This window comes from Capsicum annuum, chromosome 1, assembly GCF_002878395.1.
Source record: "Capsicum annuum cultivar UCD-10X-F1 chromosome 1, UCD10Xv1.1, whole genome shotgun sequence".
NCBI classification, from domain to species: Eukaryota; Viridiplantae; Streptophyta; class Magnoliopsida; order Solanales; family Solanaceae; genus Capsicum; species Capsicum annuum.
Genome location: NC_061111.1, coordinates 53,929,734 through 53,943,732, shown reverse-complemented (window position 1 = coordinate 53,943,732; position 13,999 = coordinate 53,929,734).

Sequence of the window (13,999 nt, the reverse complement as noted above, 5' to 3'; positions counted from 1 at the left end):
GATACACTTTTTATTAGTTGAAGATACATAATTAAGCTTAGTTATATATGCATGTTCCATGTGCATATTCTTATATCTGTACGATCGATACATTTTTTTGATATGTATCTTTTCATATACATGTATAGAGTTAGAAGGTTTCTGTATGTATCTCTTTTAAAATATGTATCTCTACACCTGATACATTTTTTGTATTGTGTATCTTGTATACCTTTGTATCTATCTCATACATCATTTTTATACTGATATATCATGTCTTACCTGATGCCAAACTCCCCAAGGACACAACAACACAAACACCAAAATCAGTCCACTAGTTCAAGAACTATGGACCCTTTTGATGACCTCTCTCGGATTCACAAGAAGAACAAGAAGAGAAGTGATATCAAGAGTAAAACACACTAAAACAGCAACAACACTTGATGAACAAGCTGCAACAACAGCAATACACTATTACAAGACAAGAACATAAATGAATTACACTAGATATAGATAAACGATTACAAGAAAGTAAAGGATAGATAGATAGATACATAGATAGACAGACAGACAGACAGATAGATAGATAGACAAAGGGATGGTATAATATTAACAACCCAAAAGCTTATTCCACTTTTGGACCTTTAATATCACACACAACCTAAAACTATCTCTTACGTGACCTCAAGGGAACCGAAATTCCCAAGCAATCTCTGTTTCTAAGCAAATGATCAACAAAGGATTCCACCTTGTCTAAGGATTCCACCTTGCTAAAGACTCTCAAAGAGGCTACAAAATATATTCTCAAAAATCTGCCCAAAAATGACCTAATGAGGTTCTATTTATACCTAGGTTAACTTATTACAAATAACTAAAAAAAAAAACTTGCAAAAGGCAGATGAACAGTGAACGCGGATGAACAGTGAACAGTTTTGGAGCTTGTGGGACTTGTTCTCTACACTTAAAAGCTTGTTCCTTCGATAGGCAGCCCCTCGAGCTCGAGTCTTGACGCATTGGACCCCGATCATGATTATGCCCGTATCATCTTCCCCTCCTTAGAAAGGATTCATCCTCGAATCCAAACCTTGCAAAGCAATAGGAAGGACAAGCAAACAAAAGTTCCTCAAGGTATGAGGGTTAGGATTAGTGTAATAAATCATAGCATCTTGCCAAGGTGGCTCAAACTTCACATATACCCAAACATCCCTCTTAACCGAATACCCTACCAAGGGAGAATCAACTAGTTTATCTACATAAGTGTGACAAGAAACAAGGAACAAATGTCGCTTATCAAGTGAAAAACATAAACTCTTCTTGGAACAACAATTATACTCGAAAGACGAAAGAGGAAAGCCATACATTCCATGCACATTCAAGTCATTCCCAATGACATCCTCGTCACCACACTTCAAATGATCACCGAAATTAAATGGGTAGGGTGTCCATGGGCACGGGTTGGGAACACACTTATTTACCCCAATACTACTACAATAATGATCAAATGTTCCCTCTATACTATCATGGTCAATAACAAAAATAACTAGAGGGTCATCCTTAGTCATTCGGCCAACATGTTCAACATCATCATTTTCATACACAAGTTGGTCTTCATGACTTCCATAAGACAATGTACTATTATCCTCACACTTGGTTGGCTATTATCCTCATTTACTAGAGTGCAAAAGTTAGTTTGATTACCTTGTAGCTCATGTGGAGCATGTCCACTCACGGAAATTTGATTAGGAAGGATTGGAGGCTCCATCAAGTTATCCAACTTCTTACACAGAGAGCTTTTCGTCCCCTCCAATCTTCCTTCCATTCTGTCCATTATTTGCCTATCTATGAAATCAAGCCTTGCCATGATGATTTAACCCAACTAGGCATTTCAGCTTCATTCATCATTGTACCCATCAAGAGCTACTAAGCAAATAATACGAAAACAACAAACACATTAAAGATTATCAAAAATCAGTCCATAATTCATCACAAAACAGTCCACAATGCGTCTCAAAATAGTCCACAATCCCTCACTTTCACACTTTGGATTTTTCACTCTATTGGCCTTACAAGTATTGATAACTCATTTATACTCCAATAAGGTGACTTGGTCCCAATTGTGGCTCGAGGTCGGAGTAGATTCTTGTTTGAAATGACTCAAATAAGTAATGTACGAACTTGAACCAAAAAAGATACTAAGACTCAAAAACGAGAGAAGAACACAACAAACAACGTTAACACGAAGAATGTACACAAAACTAACTTACAAGCTAGTAGGGTATTACTAGGTTGTCAATTAGTGTCGAGCAAACAAACGAAACTAGGAAACAATAAAATGAAACTAAGAAATCTAAAATTTGAACTCAAAATATTGTGTGAATAGTACTTTAGTGACGTGGCAATCCACTATTGGCCTCGAGTTTTATCAAAATTTTATTTCTCAATTTCAAGTCTTGATCAATATATAATTTGGAATTGGTGGATTTGGTTAATGGAGGGAAAAGTGGTCTTGGAGCCTTTTTGTTCAAATTTCAAAAGCAAAACTTGACTTCTTTGAACTCCCTCCTTGAAACAAGGTCCTTAAATCAAAGAAAAGTAGATGAAAAGTCTTTGAAGTGATGGGGACAAGTCTTTCACTAACAACTACTACAAACTTGTCTTTCACCTTTTTAGATCTAGCTTGCACTTTAAGGATTAAAAAGATGATGAAAGGGGTGAAGAACCTTAAGAACACAACAACTCCAAGAACAACAACAATTTCAGTTTTAAACTCCACTACAACAAGACCATCAAATCGTCCAAGGTTTAGGCAACAACAACATCCAACTCGGCCACACCTTGTTCACATCAACAACTTCAACAAGTTTAAGTTCAATCTTAGATTTGGACACTTTTTAGTGTTGGTGAGAAAGAAACCAACACTAGAAACACTCTAAAAAAATAAAATACTACAAGTTCTAGACACACACAACAAACAAATCTTGGTCAAGATAACAACAAGACAATTTTCGGCCAAGAACACAAAATGGACAGATTTGCACTTTTCTGAAAAAAAATTTTTAGGTTTTCAGCTTTTTTTTTTAAATTTTCGTCCAAAAGAACCCGAGATTGGTAGTGTAGGAACACAATCAGCCTTGCTCTGATACCAAATGATATGAAACTCCCCAAGGACACAACAACACAAACACCAAAATCAGTTCACTAGTTCAAGAACTATGGACCCTTTTGATGACCTCTCTCGAATTCGCAAGAAGAATAAGAAGGGAAGTGATATCAGGAGTAAAACACATTAAAACAGCAACAACACTTGATGAACAAGATGCAACAACAACAACACACTGTTACAAGACAGGAACACAAAACAATTACAAGAAAGTAAAGATAGATAGATAGACAAAGGGGTGGCATAATATTAACAACCCAAAAGCTTATTCCACTTTTGAACCTTTAATATCACACACAACTTAAACCTATCTCTTACGTGACCTCAAGGGAATCGAAATTTCCAAGAAATCTCCGTTTCTAAGCAAATGATTAAAAAAAGGATTCCACCTTGTCCAAGGATTCCACGTTGCTAAAGACTCTCAAAGAGGCTACAAAATATATTCTCAAAAATCTACCCAAAAATGACCTAATGAGGTTCTATTTATACCTAGGTTAACTTATTACAAATGACTAAAAAAATTCATGCAAAGGGCGGATGAACAGTGAACAGTTTTGGAGCTTGTGGGATTTGTTCTCTACACTTCAAAGCTTGTTCCTTCGATGGGCAGCCCCCCGAGCTCGAGTCTTAACGCATTGGACCTCGATCATGATCGTACCCGTATCATTACCAATGATACGTTTTTAACCAATATTTGTATCTCTTTTTTCAGGGTTTGAAATTCATTGCAAAAAGTTAAAAAAGAAAAATAACACCAAGAAAAGCTATAGAAGAATGAATCTGGAAGTTGAATATGGAGAAGAATATTTCAAAAAGATTGCATTATTAACTAAGGAGCCGTTTGGCAATGAAAATTATTTACTTTTTTTTGAAAAAATATTTCAGTTTAGTGAAAAAAGTGAAAATAAGATGCATTTGGCTATGAAAATTTCAAATACAATTTCGAAATTCTTTTTTTTCACTCATACTTCTCTCACAAAATTTTAACTTTAACTTTAATATATATTCATGGTCAAACACAACTCCAACTCCAACTCCAAAAAATTATGATTTTCATGACCAAACGGGACCTAAATATCTTTTTCTTTGGGTGGGTGGGTGGGTGGGTGGGTGGGTATTTAGATATTAATTAAAAGATCTACAGAGTAAATTACTCCTTAAATGAAATAATTACCATTACTTTCCATAATTACATCGAATTAATTGTTTCTTAAGATGTAACATCAATCATGTATCTCTTTTAACATTATGTATCTGAAAAATTAAAAATCAAGATTTTACAAAATTTTAGAAAAAATTGAAATAGGGTATGAGTATGAATAAACTAGTTGGAATATATGTAAAACACCTCATATTTGAATTAATTAATAACCCATAAAAATATATATGAGCTAAAATATTAATAAAACATATTACTTACTTACGGTTTGTTTGAAAAGCCACCTAGTAATTGATATTGATGTAATTAGTAGAGTAATAATTATCAACCTAGTAATTATATTGATTTGTAATTACACGTGTGTTGTTTGGTTGCACAAGTGTAATTACGTACATAGTTATATTAAAATTTTAAAATAGATATTAATTATCAAAAACTAAAAAATTATATTAGACAAATAAGGGTCTTTATGATATTAAATTAAATATTTAAGATATATATATATATATATATATATATATATATATATATATATTGTCATTTGAAAATATATCAATTAATAATATATCTATATATATATATATATATATATAAAACTAATATTACCAAAATGTTTGGTTTATATTTTTCAAATTAGAATATTATAATTATATTAATCATAAAAACTAAAAGTACATGAATTTTAAGAACATAATGCATGTTTGACAAAAAAAAATATTATAAATATAATGTCATAAAGTTATTAAAATATTTGACAAAAATATAATATATCAATTTTAACTAAAAAATGAATGGATTGCAATGTGAAATATTAAGTCAATACTAGTAAAATAAATCAATTGAAATTAAAAATGTAACATAAGTTCAAAATTCAAAACCAAAAAGCTAACATAATACGTGTAATGTACATAAATATGATTCAAAAGAAAAAAAAAATGTAAGTTGATAATCTTATTCAACAATGAATTCTACTTTAATTTAAAAATTGAAATAATAATAAAATCATGCTAAATGAAAAAATAAATAAAAAAAAATAAATAAAAAATAGTTAATGCGAACAATTACACAGAGTTAGAAATAAAGGTTGAGAAATGAACAAGAAATAAAATATAAATAATATAAAATAAGAAATATTTTTTAAATAGAATAATAAAAAAAAATACTTAAACTCATAGAAATAAAAAATAAATTAAAGGAAAAACATAGAATAGAAATAAGAAAAAAATTAAAAGTAATCATCTTATAATTACATCATGTAATCACCAACAATTCACAGCTCCCTCTTTGAATTAGATGGTGTAATTACCTTTGACAATTACACTTAATTACCAGCTGACCAAATAATTGTTTGGTCAACCAAACATGTCAAGTTGTATAATTACACTTAATCACGTCAAATTCAATTCTCAAAAACTTTTCAAACAGCCTCTTACAGAATGAAATTTATGTTTTTATAAATATTTCTCGCAGGACATGATATTTAGCAAAATCTTCATTCTATCTATTTTTGAATTGCTTGAAGTTGAAGATCGTTTGTGGATTTGAGAAACTTGTCTTGTTTAGAAATTATGTTGGCAGGGTATAATTACATAACAATCTGTTATGTTATCTATTTTTAAATTATTCATGAATCTTGATGGATGTGTAAAATTTGTCTATATTATTCAAACTATTCATAAGTTTTTCAATCTGAAAAGGTCTAATTGATATTTGATACTATCTTCATCCTACTCATTAAATTGCTCATAAAACTATTGGCGAATTGACAAAATCTGCATGTATATCCAATTATTATCAAGTTTTTGTAGGAATAAGTTTTTTGTACTATCTAGTGTTTTCATTCTACATATTTTGTTTAATTATTCACGAGGCTTGTCGAAATAGCAAAATTTATCTATATTTTCATCTCCCCACACAAGTTGGTCCATTGTTTCAACTGTCAGGTGATGACAATTGACTTAGGGTTTTAAAACACAGAAAGAAAACTAGAAAGGACCAAATTATGAAGCCAAAATTAAATATTTCTTCCGTATAGTTTTACTTGATCCCTATAATACTAATTATAGTTATTTTAATTTACTATTTATTTAATTTAGAAAATTTAAAAAAATTGTTACTATATTTTTTGCTGACTTTAGTATTATATAATTACATAAAATAAATAATAATCTAATTCAAAATTTCATAACATTATTAATAAGATTAATTTAGTAAATATATTTTAAAATCAACCAAGTAAACAAAAGGAGCATCAAAAATTCGAAATTGGTAAAGGGACAGTAACTGTTTTGGTCGGTCAACTTGGAAGAACATTTTGATAATACTGGATACTATAAATAATTAATTAATTAAAACTCACTTGGTCAGCCATTATAAAATTATTATTTTTTCAATTTATCTATTAGGAGGACACATTGAGCTTAGGATACCCCATATTTTAAGGCCAATCTTTATTATTAGTAGTGCAATAGATTTTTAGTTAGCTACTGAGTAATTTAGCAATGAAATTTACCGTTAATTTCAACGTGCTACGACGCATCATAGTGCTAACTAATATCGTATGACGCACTTGGGGAAACCATTTCGTTATTTTTCCCAAATTGCATCTCCTCAAATCAATAATAATTAACTATAATTGAGCATACTCGCCTCCCGAATCAGTTATAATAACGACTAAACTTGTATGACCAAATTACATACAACTAACAAAATAAAAATTAGCGACGACAAATTTTATATCTAAACAACAAAACTTCGTCATAAAAATATAGAAATGCCAATATATAGCAAAACAAGGTCAAACATCATCAATAGGCAAATTGGCTACAGTTAAGAATAATAATTATTTGCTCTAATGTAATTGTTAGATGCTAAATCGACTATTTTTCTAATCGACAAGTTCATTAAGAAACAAGTTTACTACATAATTCAAAGTATGATGTGTTGTTTACATTGTTTTGAGATAAAGTTAAAAGCAATCTGTAACTAAAAATATGAAAACCTTACTTTTCGGAGGGTTTCTTGATACTGTATTGCATTTCGACTACAAATTCACAAGTTATAGGGTCCACTTTAGGGGTGACATTCTCCCAATAGGATTCTTTTCATTCGCAAAAGCTCAAACATGAGACTTTTAATTAGGGATGAAGGGATTCGAAATCATCCACCACAACTCGAAGTGATTTATCTTTGTTATATTTAACATAAATTGTCGGTTTACTTCCTTTAAGGTGCGTAAGTTGTTAGTACTAGATTCGAATGTGATCTAAAATATGAAAAATGCATAGTGAAAAAGAAAACACAATTTTATTTAATTAGTTAACTCTGAGCATCATGTGGTCAGTCATTTCTTTACGAGTAATATATTTTTTGAGAGAACGTGCTTTGAGCTTTGGATACCCTTTATTAATAAGTGAGTTAAAACGCAAAAGAATATTAATTTTCATAAACTACAAAACAAAAGCAAAAAAAATTGTTGGGTACTTAAAGATTTGGATACGGATATGCAAGTGAATTGATTAAAGTATCCAAAAATAATTTCATCCTTTCAAATTAATTGTGATGTTTCCATTTTCGAAAGTTAATTGGACTTTCTTTCAAAGCTGATTTCAAGGAAAAATAACATAAATATACATATTAACTTATCATATTTACATCAATTTTCACCCTTACACAGTAATTACGAAAATTCAAACTAATTATTTATCTTCATTGGAATGTATCAGGAGCTTATAATGCATCTTGATAGATCCAACATCGAAAAAATGTATCATGAGCTAATTATGCATCTTTATAAAAGAAAATATATTTGCATTGAATGTATCGGAAGCTAATTATGTACCTTGATAAATCTAAAATTAGAATTCCATTAATTATACAAAATATCAAAATTTTTCTTTAATCAAACTTTAAACTATCGAGATTTATGTTGTTTTTCCAATTTAGTAAGGCCAGTGAGGTCATCGACTTGCTCCTCCATCGTAGCTTTCAAAGTCTAAAATAACGTGAAAACAAAAACAATGATCGTATGCATATATTTGATTTTCTTTCGAAATAACTTATGATAACCTCAATCTAAGAAAATCAAACTATCATATTAGGCTTGGTGGTCCATTTCCCAATTCTGACAAAAGCCAAAGTCAATCATTTTTAAATAAGTCAAATCCCAAAATAGATTACCATGTTGCATGGATGGATTATCCAACACATAGCTTGTGAATTCAATTGTATGATCAAATTTTGAATTGACTTAAATAGCTAGGTCAACTCACAAATTTTCAAATGGTTAAACTTTCTTATAAATTTTTTTTTTTCAGTTTTTGTTTTTTTTTATATAAGAAATCTTCTTTTTTACACTAAAATATATTCATTTTTACATATAACAAATCTGAAAATACCACTTTGTTTGGGGATCTTTAAAAATAGCAGTATTTTGCTATAAAATTCACCTTTCATAGCCACATTTTACATAATTATTATCTATAGTCATTGTATTCGATTTATGCCCGCTGTATTCGATTTTACAGATAGTATGTATTCATATAAAATATGAATATAGTCCATATTTAGTCGCGCCAAAAATGAAATTCAATATTTTTAAAAAGAAAAAAATCTCAATCACACTTATCTCGTTGAATTGAATATTTTCTTGTCTAACACTACATTATTTATTTTTTTATATATTTTTATATTTTTTTTGTGTTTTCCCATTTTTTCTTCTTCTTTTTTCTATTTTTTCCTACTTTTATTTTTTTCGTTTCTTTCTTTTTGTTTTTATTTTTATTTTTTCTCTCTTTAATCTCTAACTTCTACTTCGCTTTCTTCTTTTCTTTTCTTCTTTGATTTTTTTTATTTTCTTTTTTGTACTTATTTTCTTTATTATTATTTTTGTTCTATTTTATATTTTTTGTATTTTCGAAAAATATGATGTCGAGCACAAGTCATGGATGATAACGTAAATACCACAATTGTTTATCGTATTTGTAGTCACACCGCCATTTATATTTTTGTATTTATTGATACAACTATATTTGTATTTGTATTTTAAAATTTGTACTTGTATTTATATTTTATAGTTTGTATTTGTATTTAATAGTTCACACTTGTATTTGTATTTGTATTTGTTAGTTTGCGCATTCATTTATATTTTATATAATTCACACTTGTATTTTAAAGAACTATTTTATATTCGTATTTTACAACTGATTACATATTATATTGGATTATATTTATATTATGGTTTTATTGTGTTTGTATATTTAGATTATATTTGGATTATACTTGTATTTATATTCTATTTTCTTCATTATCGTTTTATTTTTAAGAAAATATTTTGTATTTGTATTTGTAAGTTGATTGCAAATTGTATTTAGTCGTGACTATGTACAATTTATCATTTGTATTTGTATACAAACAAGTAAGTGCATTAATTGTATTTTCTTGATTCTAAAATATATAAATATGTAATGTATCATTTGATACAAATATACCATTTCGTATTTGTATGTCAAAATTATTATTCATATTTGTAAATAAATAAATATCAATTGATACAAATACAATGACAAACAAATGAAACAAATGATTTTACAAATACAAATACAATATGTATTTGTATATATTGTATTTGTATAAAAATTTGAGTTGTATTTATTTGTATCAATAAATACAACTCGTATCAATTAATACAAAGAAGTATTCGAGGAAAGAAAATCAATCGTTCCTTTTCAATAATTAAAAAATACAAATGATAGTTCACACTTGTATTTATATGTTATAGATCACATTTGTATTTGTGTTTTATAGTTCATACTTGTATTTATATCTTATAGTTCGCATTTGTATTTGTATTTTATAGTTCGCACTTGTATTTGTATGTGATAGTTCACATTTGTATTTGTATTTTATAGTTCGCACTTATATTTGTATTTGCTAGTTCACACAAATGAAAAGAAGGAGAAAAATTGAAAAGAAAAAAAAAAGGAGAAAAATGAAAGAAAAAGGAGGAAAAAATACAAAAGAAGAAGAAGAAGAAGAGTAATAGAAAAGAAGGAAAAACTAAAAAAAAAAAAAAAGGAAAAAAAAAAAAAAGGAAAAAAAGAAAAAAATGAAGGAGAAAAAATAAAAAAAATAAAAAAGAAGAAGAAAAAGGAGAAAAATGAAAAGAAAAAAAAAAGAAAAAGAAAAAAATGAATAAAAAATAAAAAGAAAAAAGTGAAAAAATAAAATAAAGAGAAAGCAACAAAAAAAGAAAAAAAAAACTGAAAAAGGAAAAAAAAAAGAGAATAATAGAAATAGAAAAAGAGAGAAAATACACGAGAAAAGCTATGAATTGTAATTAGTAATAATTAATAGACAAGAGGGGGCTATGAATTGTAATTAATTAAAAATTAGACTTTAAGTGGTAATAAAAGCCCAATAATAGCTAATTCGGATAGTTTTCCCTTCTTTTAATCATTTTGTAAGTGATAAAAAAATATCAAATAGATTAAATTTTTAAATAATGGCTTGTGACTTGTTTAAAATGAAATTCCTTCTATTCGTCTTGTATCGACAAGGTCGAACTCTCACAAATAATGCATTACCTAGGGTTCCTTTTTAATGTCATTAAAGTGTAACATTAAACCTTTAACAACCCAAAATTCCATTAATTTATTACTCTTGACATTCTTCGGATAAAAATCTGACGAATGGTTTTAAGTCATTATACATTGTGACGGCACAAATAAATATTGCAGTATGTAATGGTTGTTGTTGCCATTACAATATTTTGTCATTACTTTATGTAGGAAATTTACTACAATATGATGGATGGGTTCAAGTCATTATACTTTGTAACAACTATAATAAATCCTTTAAGAAGTCTCCTCCATCCAACTTTTACTTATTCCCTCCTCCTTTATTTTACTTTATTTGTCTTATTTTAACTTACACGAAGTTTAAGAAAGTAAAAAAAAAAAAAAAACTTTTGATTCTTATAGTGGTAAGATAAAGATGTATAAAATAGACCAAACTATCTTTTAATTTCATGGTTTTAAATATGTCACGTGAAAAGTTGAAATTAAATAGCTTTAAAAAATGAAAGAGAATGGACATTCTTTTTTTTAAAATACTACAAAGGAAAATAGTACGACAAATAAACTAAAATGGAGAGAGTAGTATATCACAAATAGATGTTGCATTTACTTGTATGGTTTAAAAAATCAAAAGATAATTTACTCATTTCACGATAGATATAGAACAATGTCGGTAAGGGCAAATGTGTTGCTCTCAAATGCAGATGCAAATAGACGTACGTAGTCGACGAGTATAAAGTAAGATGAAGTATCAATCCCACATAAACTTATAAATAACTGTTTATTAAATTGAATTGAACCAATGCAAGTTATGTATTCAAGTTTATTTTTCAAAATTGTTTGTATTTAATGTTAACTATTTCGAAGTTGTAAGGGAAAAGAAGTATTGAAAACAAGTAGGTAATTAGCTTTAGGTTTAATTCAGAGAAAGTATTTCAGTGTTATATATGGGCAGACTATCAATCATACTGAATTCACTTATTTTTACCAACTGATATATTTGAATTATCGTTAACATCTATATTATTATGGAATTAAAGTTACAAAAATTGCATGTATAATTCCTATAAAAACTATACGTAAGCAGTACGAATAGATGTGTATGTCTATCGTAATCGCGATTACGTTCCTAATGCTTTCGATGCTATTGCAATCAGTAATATTTTCATCTTCGAGTTTGATTATAGATAATATCCATTTGTGATCAAGAAATTAAATAATAAACGTAACACAAGATGGCATAAGTAACTCAATACGCTAAAATCTTTCAAGAGTTGAACATCAACATTTATGAAAATCCCATAACCCTATAACTAAATAAATTAGCCACTTATGTCAATCTCACAAGTATTAAAAATCACAAATTACAAGTAAACGATGAAGAAAAGATCAACACATTGAATCAATGCTCTAAAGTCTAAAGTTGATATCTTTCCTCTTCGCCCTTGGAAATTATACCGACTGCGATAGGTAGCGCGGTGAGCTTCCTATTTGAGTGCCTTCAGATGTGTAACGTAACGTGCCAGTCACAGCACTGGCTTATAAGGAGAACCTCATAAAGTCACTTGGGCATGTTCTTGGGCGCAACGCACTAGGTTCCTCAGAGATGAATTCAAAATTTGAAGTTTATATGTTCTTGGATTTAGACACGATATCCTAGGTCCTTACGAGTGAATTCAAAATCTAAAGTTTATGAATTTTCAATAATTTTAAATTAATTAATTTTATTAGAGTATATTTTATGTGTCCAAGAGGAATCGGATCCTTATCAAGGAGGGCAAGTTCTGCTTCTACCATTGCATCAGGAAACTACTTTGTTACTAGATTCTCAACAAATATTTTATATTTAATAGATTTCAAAGTGTGTAATGAAAATTATTGAATTTTCAGAAACTCGCTCCCACCCAGGGCCGGTTCAAGCAAATCGGTGGCCTAAGACGAAAACAAACGGAGGCCTTAAATTTGAAAAAAATAAAAAAGAAATTATAAAGTCTATATTTTAAATTCTGAGATGCAAAGTTGTAAATATTAAAGTTGATTTCTTCTAATAATTTTTTCCGTTAACACAATTAATGCGTTTTATTTTTGTTGAGACATACTTTAAATACATCAAAATTCTTTATTTTAATATAAAAAGTTTATTTTTTTTATAAATAATATTTTGTTATGAAATAATAAAGAATAAAGAAGAACGTAGAGAGAGAAGAGGGAGACTTCGTTATTTCTTTTGAGGGATGAGAGATTATAAGATTGAGAATACAAATGAACAGAACCCTTCTATTTATAGAAAAAAATACTCTTAGTTTATGACTAAAAGACAGATACTTCAAATCCCGATTAATATCAAATAGATCTTGATAGACTTTCACTATAATGTAAATACATTTACAACACTTCCCCCTTGAATATCTAGATAAATAATGTGCCTCATTAAAACCTTACTAGAAAAAACCTAGTCGGAAAAAAATCTAGTGAAGGAAAAAGAGTACACAATTCTAACAATACGCATTTCGGTTGCCTCATTAAAAATTTTACAAGGAAAACCCGGTGGGACAAAACCTTGAAAGGGATCAAAAAAAGTTCAGCGCATATTATCTCCCCCTAATGAGAACATCCTTGAACCTTTGCTTCCCGATCTTGTTCACCATCTTCTTAAAAGTTGCAATTGGAGAAGATTTGGTGAATAAATCAGCCACATTGTCACTTGAACGGATTTGTTGCACGTTAATATCACCATTCTTTTGTAGCTCACGTATGTTGAAATTTTTTTATGAAGTGTGCTTCGTTCTATCTCCTTTTATGAATCCACCATTAAGATGCGCTATGCATGTTGCATTATCTCCGTATAAAATTATGGGTACATTGTCACATTTCACACCATATTTTTCTCGAATGAGATGTATCATAGACTTCAATCATAAACATTCTCGGGTTGCTTCATGAATAGCTATTATATCAGCATGATTTGATGAAGTGGCTACGATAGACTGCTTTGTATATCTCCAAGATATGACAGTTTCCCTACATATGAACACATAGCCTATTTGAGATCGAGATTTATACGGATTAATTAAATACCCAACATCAGCATAATCAATAAGACCGAGACTGCAATCTTTAGAATAA